The 11462-nt window shown below is 28.7% G+C and overlaps 1 long non-coding RNA gene across 1 annotated transcript; it reads left to right on the top strand.

The window, feature by feature from the left end:
- Positions 1-5798: 5798 nt before the first annotated feature.
- Positions 5799-11242, top strand: LOC113786158 (uncharacterized). Its single transcript, XR_003472281.2, has 2 exons — positions 5799-6058; positions 11021-11242. It is a non-coding gene; the product is annotated as an uncharacterized lncRNA (long non-coding RNA).
- The last annotated feature ends 220 nt before the right edge of the window (positions 11243-11462 follow it).

Below are 11462 nucleotides of genomic sequence, written 5' to 3' on the forward strand. Positions count from 1 at the left end.
AATACATATATTTATATATATATATATATATATATATATATATATATATATCAACAAAAAATACTAAAAATTATTAAATAAATATTGAATGAATTTTATATTTATAAAATATATTAACACTACTAAACAAATCTTTTCATTTGAAAAGAATATAGATAATTAAATAGTTCTATTTTATTTGTTGAATAAACTAAATAAATATGTGATATATATTATATGTAAAGGAAAAAAGTACCATTGTAAAAAAAATATTTATTTTAACAATTTAAATTAATATTATTATTTTTAATAATTTTGAATAATAATTTATTATACTATATAAAATGATAAAACTATTCTTGCCATAAATAATACATATTTTAAAATTAATTTTAATACTATTTTAATTTTAAATTTAATATAGTATTATATTGCTTTTTATTTAATTTATATTTTATTAAATTTTAATTTTATATATTTTAAATTATATTTTTTAAGGATAACTAAATAAATTACTATTTTTATTTTATCCTACTGATTTATAATTCAACTCATATTCATGATAAATATTATAACTCTAGAGACATGATAATAGATAATTAAAACTAAACCCATCATCGAATCGGCATAACTACCAATTAAAGGTTCAAAAGTTTTACTTGAGTTCAATTGGGATCGACCGATAATACTTAGGCACTATTTGGTAACGTCGATAAACTAGTTTATAGCTTATTAAACTAGCTTATAAGTTTGTTGGATTAATATGGTCAATATTTAACGGTCAATATGGTCAATATTTAATGAAGATTTGAAGAATATTTGATCAACATTTAATGAAGATTTGATCAACATTTAATGAAGATTTGATCATAAATTGAAGAAGAGTTTATTTGAAAAATTTACAAACTCAATCTACACAAAAATAGAAATATAATCAATTTGAAGAATTTATAAACTCAATCTGAACAAGATACAATTCATAATTAAACAAGGACTAAATTGAAGCACAAATTTTCACTATAAATAAACACTCATGGCTGAAGGAGAAAAATATTGAAAAATAGAAAAGAGTAACTCAAGCTCAACGTTCTCAATTCATCTTAGAGTTCAAAGAGAGAAACACTTGTTTATGTTATAAATATTTTATGAGTGATAGTTATTATTATTATTATTATTATTATTATTATTATCAGCTTTGTTAGAAGCAACTACTCAAATTCCAATCTTTTGTATCCAACCCGGTTGTGGTTTAATTCCTTCTTCAATATGAGGTTGTCAGGTTGTTAGGAGAAGACTTGACTTGTAGCGTCAAGGTGATTAGTTCCTCAAAAGTTTGGGGTTGGCAGACTATTTGGGAAGACTTGGCTTATAGGGTCAATGTGGTTAGTTCCTCAAAAGTTTGGGGTTGTCAGGTTATTTTGGAAGACTGGCTTGGAGGGTCAGGTGCTTTGTAATTCAACGTATTTAAATTAGTTGATTAAAGCTTTCTGAATGAAGGGACTGGATGTAGCAAAGTAAGTGGTGAACTAGGATAAGCTACATGTCAAATTATTTATGCTTTCGTTGTTTGCTGCTTATTTATCTGATTGCTTCTTATCTAAATAATTCATAAAAAATCAACTGACCTTCATCAAATTAGCAAAAAGTTATCAACTTTAGCAAACACAATTCAACCTCTCTTCTCGTGTTTGCACCTTCACTTTTATCTTATTCATCTGACAAGAAATTTATAAAGTTAAATTTACTTTTTATGCCAATTTATAAACCGTAAAATGAATTGCTTTTTACAATTACTATTTATACAAATGAGGTTTGTTAAACTTTTAAATAACTCTTCAAATTTATGTTTATATTGTAATAAAAAAAAATTAACTAAAGTACAAAAAAAAAATGAATTCCATTGTTTTTTTATTTTTATTTCAGAGCTTTGTAATATTTTTTGGATTTTCTATCACAAAAATCATAAATGAGAGAAATATAATAAAATAAAGAAATGAATAAACATGAGAGACGTATTAGGTGAATTGGACAATCACATTTGGAGGAGCAAAAATCGGAGAGAAAAGTGGAAGCTATAAGATAACATCAATTAACTAGCAACATGAAGAAGAAGAAGAAGGAAACATAAGAAATAAAGTGCAACGACATAGAGAAGAAGAAAACATAAGAAATAAAGTGCAACGACATTGAGAAGAAGAAAATGTAAGGAATAAAGTGCAACGACATTGAGAAGAATAAAATGTAAGGAATAAAGTGCAACGACATGGAGAAGAAGAAAACATAAGAAATAAAATGCAACAACATGGAGAAGAATAAAACATAAGAAATAAAATGAAGTAGAAAATGATTGAAAGAACAAATGTGTTATGTAGAAGTAATGGTACCACTACGAACAAAAAAATAGGAGTAAAAACGCCGAGAAGAAGATACTAAATACAGTGGGTGAATAATAAGTTAGTGGGACAATTACATTTTATATATAAAAAATAATAAAAATAAATTAATGAGGTTATAAATAGAAGAAAGTGTAAAAAACCATAAATTCAAACACTATTTGAAATAGTATCATAATAAACTATAAGTTTATGAGAAAAACTTTTTACCAAACACATCTCATTTAATTTAATAAGTTTATAAGCTAGTTTAATAAGTTATAAACTAGCTTATTAGCGTTATCAAATAATGCATGAGTGTAGGTGCATATGTGAATTTTCCTTGAAATTAAGATTTGGGGGTGGAGACGGATTTAAGGGTGGTGATATCCACTTCGCGCTCGAACTCGTCCTGCAAGTAATATTAATGTAATTTTTAAATTATATATATATATATATATATATATATATATATATATATGTATTGAATATACTTAATATTTGTCTAAGTATTAAAAATTATAATCTTATCTCTATAGAAAATATTTTTATTTTATTTTATTATTGTCTAATAATAATGATTTTATTATAATAGATATGATTTTTAAATTTATAATATATATATATATATATATATATATATATATATATATATATATATAAGTGTGGGTTTGGGCGGGGAAACCCGAACTCGATTACGGATGAGGATTAATCTTAAATTTTACACTCGCTATGAAACGAAGGCAGATGCAAGTTTTCTCCAATTAATCGCAGGATGGAGGAGACAAAATCCCTCCGTCCCGACCCGTACGTCGTGCCTACCGTTGAGATGTTAATAAGACAATTTTCATACGTCAGAAAAAAAATGAAACAACGATTTTCATATCTCTTTTGATCGAATACAGATCTGATTTTCATGTCTCTTTTGATCGAATGCAGATTTGATTTTCAGTTGAATGAGTAAGTCCGATTTTCATTATCTTGTCTCATACGAAGAATTTAAAAATATTTTATTATAAAATACCAAATTCAAACAAAATAAAATAAATTTATGTTATTTTGTCTTTTATTATATCCATCAAACACAATTCTAAATTAAATTCTTTATAACGGAATAGATAGGACAACTTATAAGACAACTTGTTGTGGTTTAAACAAACTAATCCTCATTTAACTATTATTTTAGAATATTATATCATAATCAGGATGTATATGGGTACACTTATCATGCCGTTTTTATAATTTGGGATTGAAGGCACGGAGCTTCATGAATCATGGCCTACACTTCCATTTTCCATTAAGAAACATATCAAATTTGTTTTCTTTATGGTTTCTTCTTACCAATATAGGTCGGATTCAACTTTATGTTGTTAACAGTGTAGATTTAGCTCGCTATTGAAATGTGAAATTATTTGATGGATGATTTAAGAATATTTTTATAAGTGTAGTTGTTGTTGTTGTTATTATTATTATTATTATTATTATTATTATTATTATTATTATTATTATTATTATTATTTTTTAATTCTCGACAACTACTATGACTCTTAAACTTCTGAAATCCAAAGTGGCGTGTTTCATCCCAAGATAACTTTCTGCAGGTGCAGGAAGTATTGCATTGGCACAAGCCTACTTTTTTGTCAATATAATAATATTGACAAAAACAATATTTTTATATTGTAAGCTGCCAAACAAATCGTAGTTGTGTGTAGAGTCATTAAGATATAATAATATATATCGAAAGTATATCGTTTTATATATAAATGCCCTATTACATCATATTTCATTGAAGAATTAAAGTATATATTAGTTGTTTTTTGTAAAACTAGTTAACGAATATTTTTCTGTGTGAATGGGAAAAAATATAGATTTCAAACACCGTAAATATGTTAATTATTGGCAAGAAGTTTACCATGGTTCTAATTTATTTAAGACTCTTTGGTTGTCAATTTTCTGTTTTTTTTGTTTTCAAAGTTCATTTATAATGCTGTTGAGTCTCACTACTAGAAAAATTCGAGTTTAGCCACCATTTTTTGCAATTTGCAACAATTAATTTGTAGTTAACATAACTCATAATTATGAGTGTTGATATTTTTTCTCTTTCTCTTTCGATTGTTTTACTTTTGCAACACACGAATGAATTGTTTATGGCTTCACTAAATTAGAGAAATATATCAAATCGTTCCTCTACCTCTTCTCTTAACTCTTTCTTTGTGAATCATTCATCTTATCTCTAATTTCTCTAAGAATATTTCCTATTCTCTCTTTCTCTTTAATTCTTTCTCTTACCTTTCTAGACCTGAGAATTTTTATGCGCAAGCATTTTTTGTTGGAACGTTGATATATAATTAATGGAATGCTTAGAACATTCCTATTTTCATATAAAATGATATTGTCAATACCATTATAAATTATGTTTCCCTTGTGTTTGGTTATAGTGGAAACTCCTGAATCTAACGCGATTTCGCGTTTTAATTCAGTTACAACGATGCACTTTTTGGACTAAAAAAGAGGAATTGCTTGATGTTGTATATTAAAACTTGTTGATGCTCGATTTGCATCATTATGTTCGATAAAAAGGAATGTCGAAGCTCCAATAGAAAATTTTTGGAAGGAAAAATACTTCAAAGATGAACCTATTCACATGCAATAGTTAGAAATTATTGACGATATCAAGGAGGAACAAAGAATTACTTGAGAAAAAGATTTCAAGTTTCTTTCTTTTATGAATATTTTTTAGGCATTATTGAAGTTTTTCGTCATCATATGAGATCCAAATGAAGTCTTTGTTGCTTAATTGTGATTTTAATATAAATAGATTTCGTCTCTACATTTATTTAACAAAGTTTGAAGAAGCATTTTTCTGATATTTAATATTTAATGATGTAAATAACTATATTTTTCAACATGTTTACTTTTTACATGTGTTGCTAAGTTGGAGTAGTTAAACAAGGAAAACATCACACAAATCAAGATTAAACCGAATTTGAGTCAATTTGTTAGTGAAACTATTGATTTTGATGTTGCATGATCACAATTTATATTGGATTTATGTAATGGGCTGGAATAACAATAAGAGCAAACCAAGTTTTTATACAAAGAATAATAAATTTTTGTATAATTTTTTTTCTTCAACTTTATATTTTATTTAAATTATTTTATTAACAATTTTCTTATTCTTTACTAATCAAATAACTTATTATATTTATAAAAAAATCAGACATAATTTTGCAATTTCAATAGTTTCTATAAATAAAAACAGACATTACAATGTTTGTATACAAGTCAATGAAAAAAATATTAACAATGATTAAAAATATGAGTAAAATAAACTTTTTTACTAATAAAATAAAAAAATATAAATAATAAATATTCACAAAATTAAAAAATTATAAATATGAGTGACCGTTAATTTGTTTGACAAAATAAAAAAAATACGTTATAACATTGTAAAAAGGATCCAACGGTTCATGGCCCAAAAAAGAAGGATCCAGTTGTGCACACTTGATATACTGCGGGATTCACAGATAGAAAAAGAGTTGAAACTCGGCGAATCGGTAAAAGAAAAAGAGGTGCGAACTTGACGAATCGGAAAAAAGAAAAAGTTCGGAGCTTCTTGATTGGATTTCGATTATTCTGAATTCGTTCTAGTTCAGTCGCTGATTGATTTCGATTGTTCTTATGAAACCGGTTAAAGAAAAAGAGAGGTGTGTCTTCTCTACTCTTCATTTTCAATCTTCTGCACTTTGAAACCAAATATTTTTAACGGTAACATCTCGTTCTTGAAATCAACCAAGAACGTTCAATCTCGTCGAATGATGATTATTCAAACCCTAGAAATATGGTTTTAATTGATGCTGGAAAAAGATGACTAGTCACAAACTTTGATATTCGGATTCTAGTTTCTTCAATTCTAGGGTTTGAATTATCAACATTCATGGTTTGCTTCGATTCGAAATAAAAAGCTTCTTGATTGGACCAACCTTCAATTAATCTGTAGTCCTTTAAAGTATGAATTTCCTTTCTCTTATCACTGCTTCATTCTCCAAAACCGTGTTTGGGTTTTGGGGTAATTTTTAGTTTGCAACATTAACAGATTATACTTGAGTATCAAAGAATGTATAATCTCCCTTGATTATTCATGCCTAAGAAGGCTGATAAATATTGAAAAGCTGCAATGTGTATCATAATTTAATTTAATCGCGAGATGGATTCTTGACCCAAAATGTGGCTTGCGATATCAAATTTTTATTCAATCATAGTAAGTTTGGATGACCCGGATTTTAATCATGAGATGGATTCTTGACCCAAAGTGTGGCTTGCAATATGAATTATTTGTTCATATGAAATTGGGATAATATGATTGGATAATCCTAAATTTAATCACAAGATGGATTATTGATCCAAAATATGACTTGCAATATGAATTTTTATTCATATAAAATTGAGATTGTTTATTTGGATGTTTTGAAATTTAATTACGAGATGAATCTTGATCCAAAATGTGGCTTGAAATATGAATTTTTTTGTTCATATGAAATTGAGAAAATATGATTAGATGACCATAAATTTAATCACAAGATGGATTCTGGACCCAAAATATGGCTTATGAATTATTTATTCATATGAAATTGGTATATTATGTTTGGATGACTCGAATTTTAATCACGAGATGAATTCTTGACTCAAAATGTGTCTTGCAATATGAATTTTTTATTCATATGAAATTGAGATAATATGATATGATGATCTTAAATTTAATTACAAGATGGATTTTTAATCCTAAATGTGGCTTGCAATATGAATTTTTTATTCATATGAAATAGAGATAATATGATCGGATGACCCTAAATTCAATCATGAGATGAATTCTTGACCCTAAATATGTCTTCTAATATGAATTTTTTATTCATATGAAATTGAGATAGTATGATTAGACGACCCTAAATTTAATCACGAAATAGATTACTGACCCAAAATGTAACTTGCAATTTGAGTCATTTATTCAAGCGTGTTCAGATGACCTGAATTTTAATCACTAGATGAATTCTCGATCCAAAATGTGGCTTGCAATATTAATTATTTGTTCATATGAGTTGGGATAATATGATGGTATGACCCTAAATTTAATCACGAGACGAATTCTTGATCCAAAATATGGCTTGCAATATGAATATGAATTTTTATTCATATGCCTTTAATAGTTTTTCTCAACATTGAATGAGCATGAGAGACAAAATGGAGGGAGAAATTTGAATCCTTGATTTCCTTATTGATGGTAAGAAATCATTTGGTAAAAGAAAGGGCAATTGAAGCACTAAATAGTGCGATTTCTGTAGGAAAACATCTCACAATACTAATGTGATTTTTTGTCGAATGTGATTTTTGTGTCTGAAGATGGATAGGGCAAATATGATAATACAAAACAATAGGCAGTGTTAAGTGGTTTTATTCATGAATAGTGCAAACAAAGGATGGATATCTTGAAAAAAGATATCAACATATTTCACATTGCAACTCATGCATATGGTATACTTGATAATTATTTTAGATCTTATTTAGTTGTTAATGATTGTTTTAGTGTTTTGTTGGGCCTATCCCTTTGGATCATTGATTTTGTGGCTACTGACCCTATTATGTAATGACTTGAGGACATTCAAAATCATGTCATGAAATCAAGTTCCTTGTTGTGAGGTTACCAAGTTGAGAAGTTGTATATTTTCCTAATTTCAACCTAAAGTTGGTATTCATATTTGATATTGTATCGAGGCAAACAATGCAGTGCCAATTTTTCTGATGATTGTTGTGCGATTTAGAACCTCCCACTATAGAGGATTGGTTCGTTTTTAGCCTTCAACATAGCTGTTATCATTAGAAATATGGAAAATGTGATATTTTCCCTATTTCCAAAAATGCGACTTGAAGTGATAATAATTCTTTGAATGTTTCAATATCTGCCCTTTGACATTATAGGCTTGGACATGCCTTTTCTACAAAGTTAGAGATGTTTCACAAATACTTTCCTATTGTTGTTGTTAATAAATATTTGGTTTCTAGATTGACATTTTTATTGATTGGTAATAGGGACATTAGTTATTTTCATTTAGTCCATTGAGGTGTTCAAGTATTTTATTTCTTACCTTCAATTCGTGCTTGTAAGTACTTTTTGGTAATAGTTGATGACAATACTAGGTGCACTTGATGGTTGATGACAATACTAGATGATTTGTGTACGTAGAAGCAGAGGCATTGTTCATAGTTTATTTGTGTTGAAATACACCTGATTAAAATGCTCGAGTGGAAAGAAAACATCAACACATTTTAGCAGTGACTCAAACTCTAATGAAGATTTTCTTGCACTAGGTTCCTTAATTGACTTCCCAATCTTTAAACCTACTATTTAAATAAAGGCTATTGAACTAGTGGTTACTACCAAACCTTGATATACAACTATCCTCATCTATGTAGATTGTGATAGTTAATCACACTTCTCATAAGCTTTCCAAAGTTAAGAATGTGATTGATAGAAACTTAAGCATAAAGGATGTTGGAAAATTTTCCTGGGCTTTGAGGTTTCCCATTCACCAAGAGATATCTCTCTTTGACAACAACAACACAACCTTAATTTTCTAACGGATTAAGAAATTCTTGGCAGCAACCTAGCTAGTAGCCACTACTCCCATGAAAAAAAACATGGTTCTCATTTACATTAAGATTATGGGCCTTTTTTTTTTCATGATGCTGCTTTACATGGGTATTTGGTCGTTAAGATTCTATATTTTACCATTGTTTTGCTTGATATATCATTTCCAATGCAACAACTTTCCAAATTTTCATCCAACAGTCACTAGGTCCAAATTTCCATTGCTTCTTTGACTTACACGATCATAATTATTCAGTTTGAATTGGTTTCCCCGATTGTGGAGGGATAAGCAATGTAGTGGGGGCTAACAACTGGTGTTTTGAGTTCCAGTTAGCAGAGTGAGAGAAAAGATCGACAGAGAGAGGTTGATAGAGAAAGGGGGATGGGAAAGGAGACCATCTCAAGGTTCGTTTTAATTGAGGTGTATTGTCGATTTCTAATTGAGGTGTATTGTCGAATTGGCGTTGCGGTATGCTTCATGGTTACATGCATGTTTCCGGTAGACACACCCACCAGTAAGTGAATTTTTTAACACCCATAGGCAAGCTTGTCAAATATGTGCAAGCAACTATTGAGAGTATCCATAGAATTTTTGGAAATTCACTTACCAATGAGTGTTTCAGTTGAAAACGTGACAAAAATAAAAGGACACCAATATTAGCAATAAATTGGTTATGAATTAGAGACTAAAAGTTGATTCCAAATGATATCCATATATAGAGATGGCATTCTACTTAACTGAACAATTTTAACATCAACTTTTGTTTCTCTTGTTTTTCTCATCTCCTTTATTGTTCACTCTATATTAAGCTTCAGCTCGTTTATAGTTGAATTATTGTCATTTTAATTTTTCAATTTACCATTTTGATCAATCTCATCACTATGCTTATTATTGTCTGATCTTGCTGGTGAATTAGTTAACTTTCTATAAGAAGAAACACCTTGTGATATTGCTTCTAGTTTTTCCTCTGAAAGTGAAGGTTTTGTTCCATTTAATCAGTTGCAACATCTTCATCTGTTCCAAAATTCCTTAACCATTTCTCGTAGTGTCTCCGCCTCACCCTCACCCATTTAAAAAACTTTACTCTTCCACTTTACTTAAAAGGTTGTCTTTCGTGACACTTTCCATGAAAATTGGTTCCTTTAGTTATGTATTTATTTGGGCTTCCAACATTATGCCTTTGGTGAGGGAAATATATAGATCTTGTAAGTCGAGAAACTAGATGTGAATGTGTATATATTGAGTCAACTAGTGCTCTTGGTCTGCCACATGAGGTTTCTAGCAATGGAATAAGTAATGTTTTCAATGGTTGTTCTACTATGTTTCCTAATCCTACAATTTCTACCTTAATTTCCATGTCACGTGTTGTGTTTAAAATTAGGATATGAATAGACCAAAATTATTTGTGTTTATAACTTGTTGTGAATGTGTATATAGATTTTGTAAGTCGAAAAACTAGATGTGAATGTGTATATATTAAGTCAACTAGTGCTCCTGGTCTGCTATACGAGGCTTCTTGCAATTGAACAAGTAATGTTTCCAATGGTTGTTCTACTATGTTTCCCAATCCTACAATTTCTGCCTTAATTTCCATGTCATGTGTTGTGTTTAAAATTAGGATGTGAATAAACTAAAATTATTTGTGTTTATAACTTGTTGCATATACTCATCACATTGAGCTAGAGCTACCACACAAGTGGTTTGAACATTTCATTTTTACTTAAAATCTTAAGGCATCGGGCCTCTCTCGTATATAATACTTAACAATCTATATTTCATCTAATATGAAATTCTTACTCACACTTGATATATCAACAAAATTAAGTATATTTATAGCTTGCTCTTTAAAATTGTGATGCTTGTGTATATTTTTAAAATCAAGGTACTATGTGTACGACGAGATACATATGTTAATTATTTGTAAGACATGAGCTTCCCTGATCATGTTTTTGATTTAATTCCCAAACATACAGTACATATGAAATATTTGATTGATCTAATGATTTGAATTGAGAAACATTTCAGGCAAACAAGCAGACACCATACACTTGGAACAGAAACTTGCAACTCAAGGAATCAATCAAAGTTGGAGGATATGCTTGAGAAAGATGCAATTATATGTTGTGTAATTAGGTGTCATAGTAGTTAGTTTGTTAGACTAATCACTATTATGGTCTCATGCTTAAGTCTTTTCCAATGAATATAAATCAATCAACTAATAAGTCAATTGATAAATTGATTGTCTGACTCAGAACAAGTGTTTTCACTACATCAATTGATTGGGCAATCGATTAGTTAAAGGTTTTTAGTGAAACCTGAGTTCTGGGATAAATCCAATCAATTGGACAATCGATTGGGCAATCAATTGATTAATCGATTTTACAAGTCTCCGAACCAACCATGTATGAAATCAATCGATTGACAAATCGATTGTGACAAAGCCTTTAAAATCAGGAATAAGTTTTGT

The sequence above is a fragment of the Cicer arietinum genome, chromosome 4 (assembly GCF_000331145.2).
Source record: "Cicer arietinum cultivar CDC Frontier isolate Library 1 chromosome 4, Cicar.CDCFrontier_v2.0, whole genome shotgun sequence".
Lineage (NCBI taxonomy): Eukaryota > Viridiplantae > Streptophyta > Magnoliopsida > Fabales > Fabaceae > Cicer > Cicer arietinum.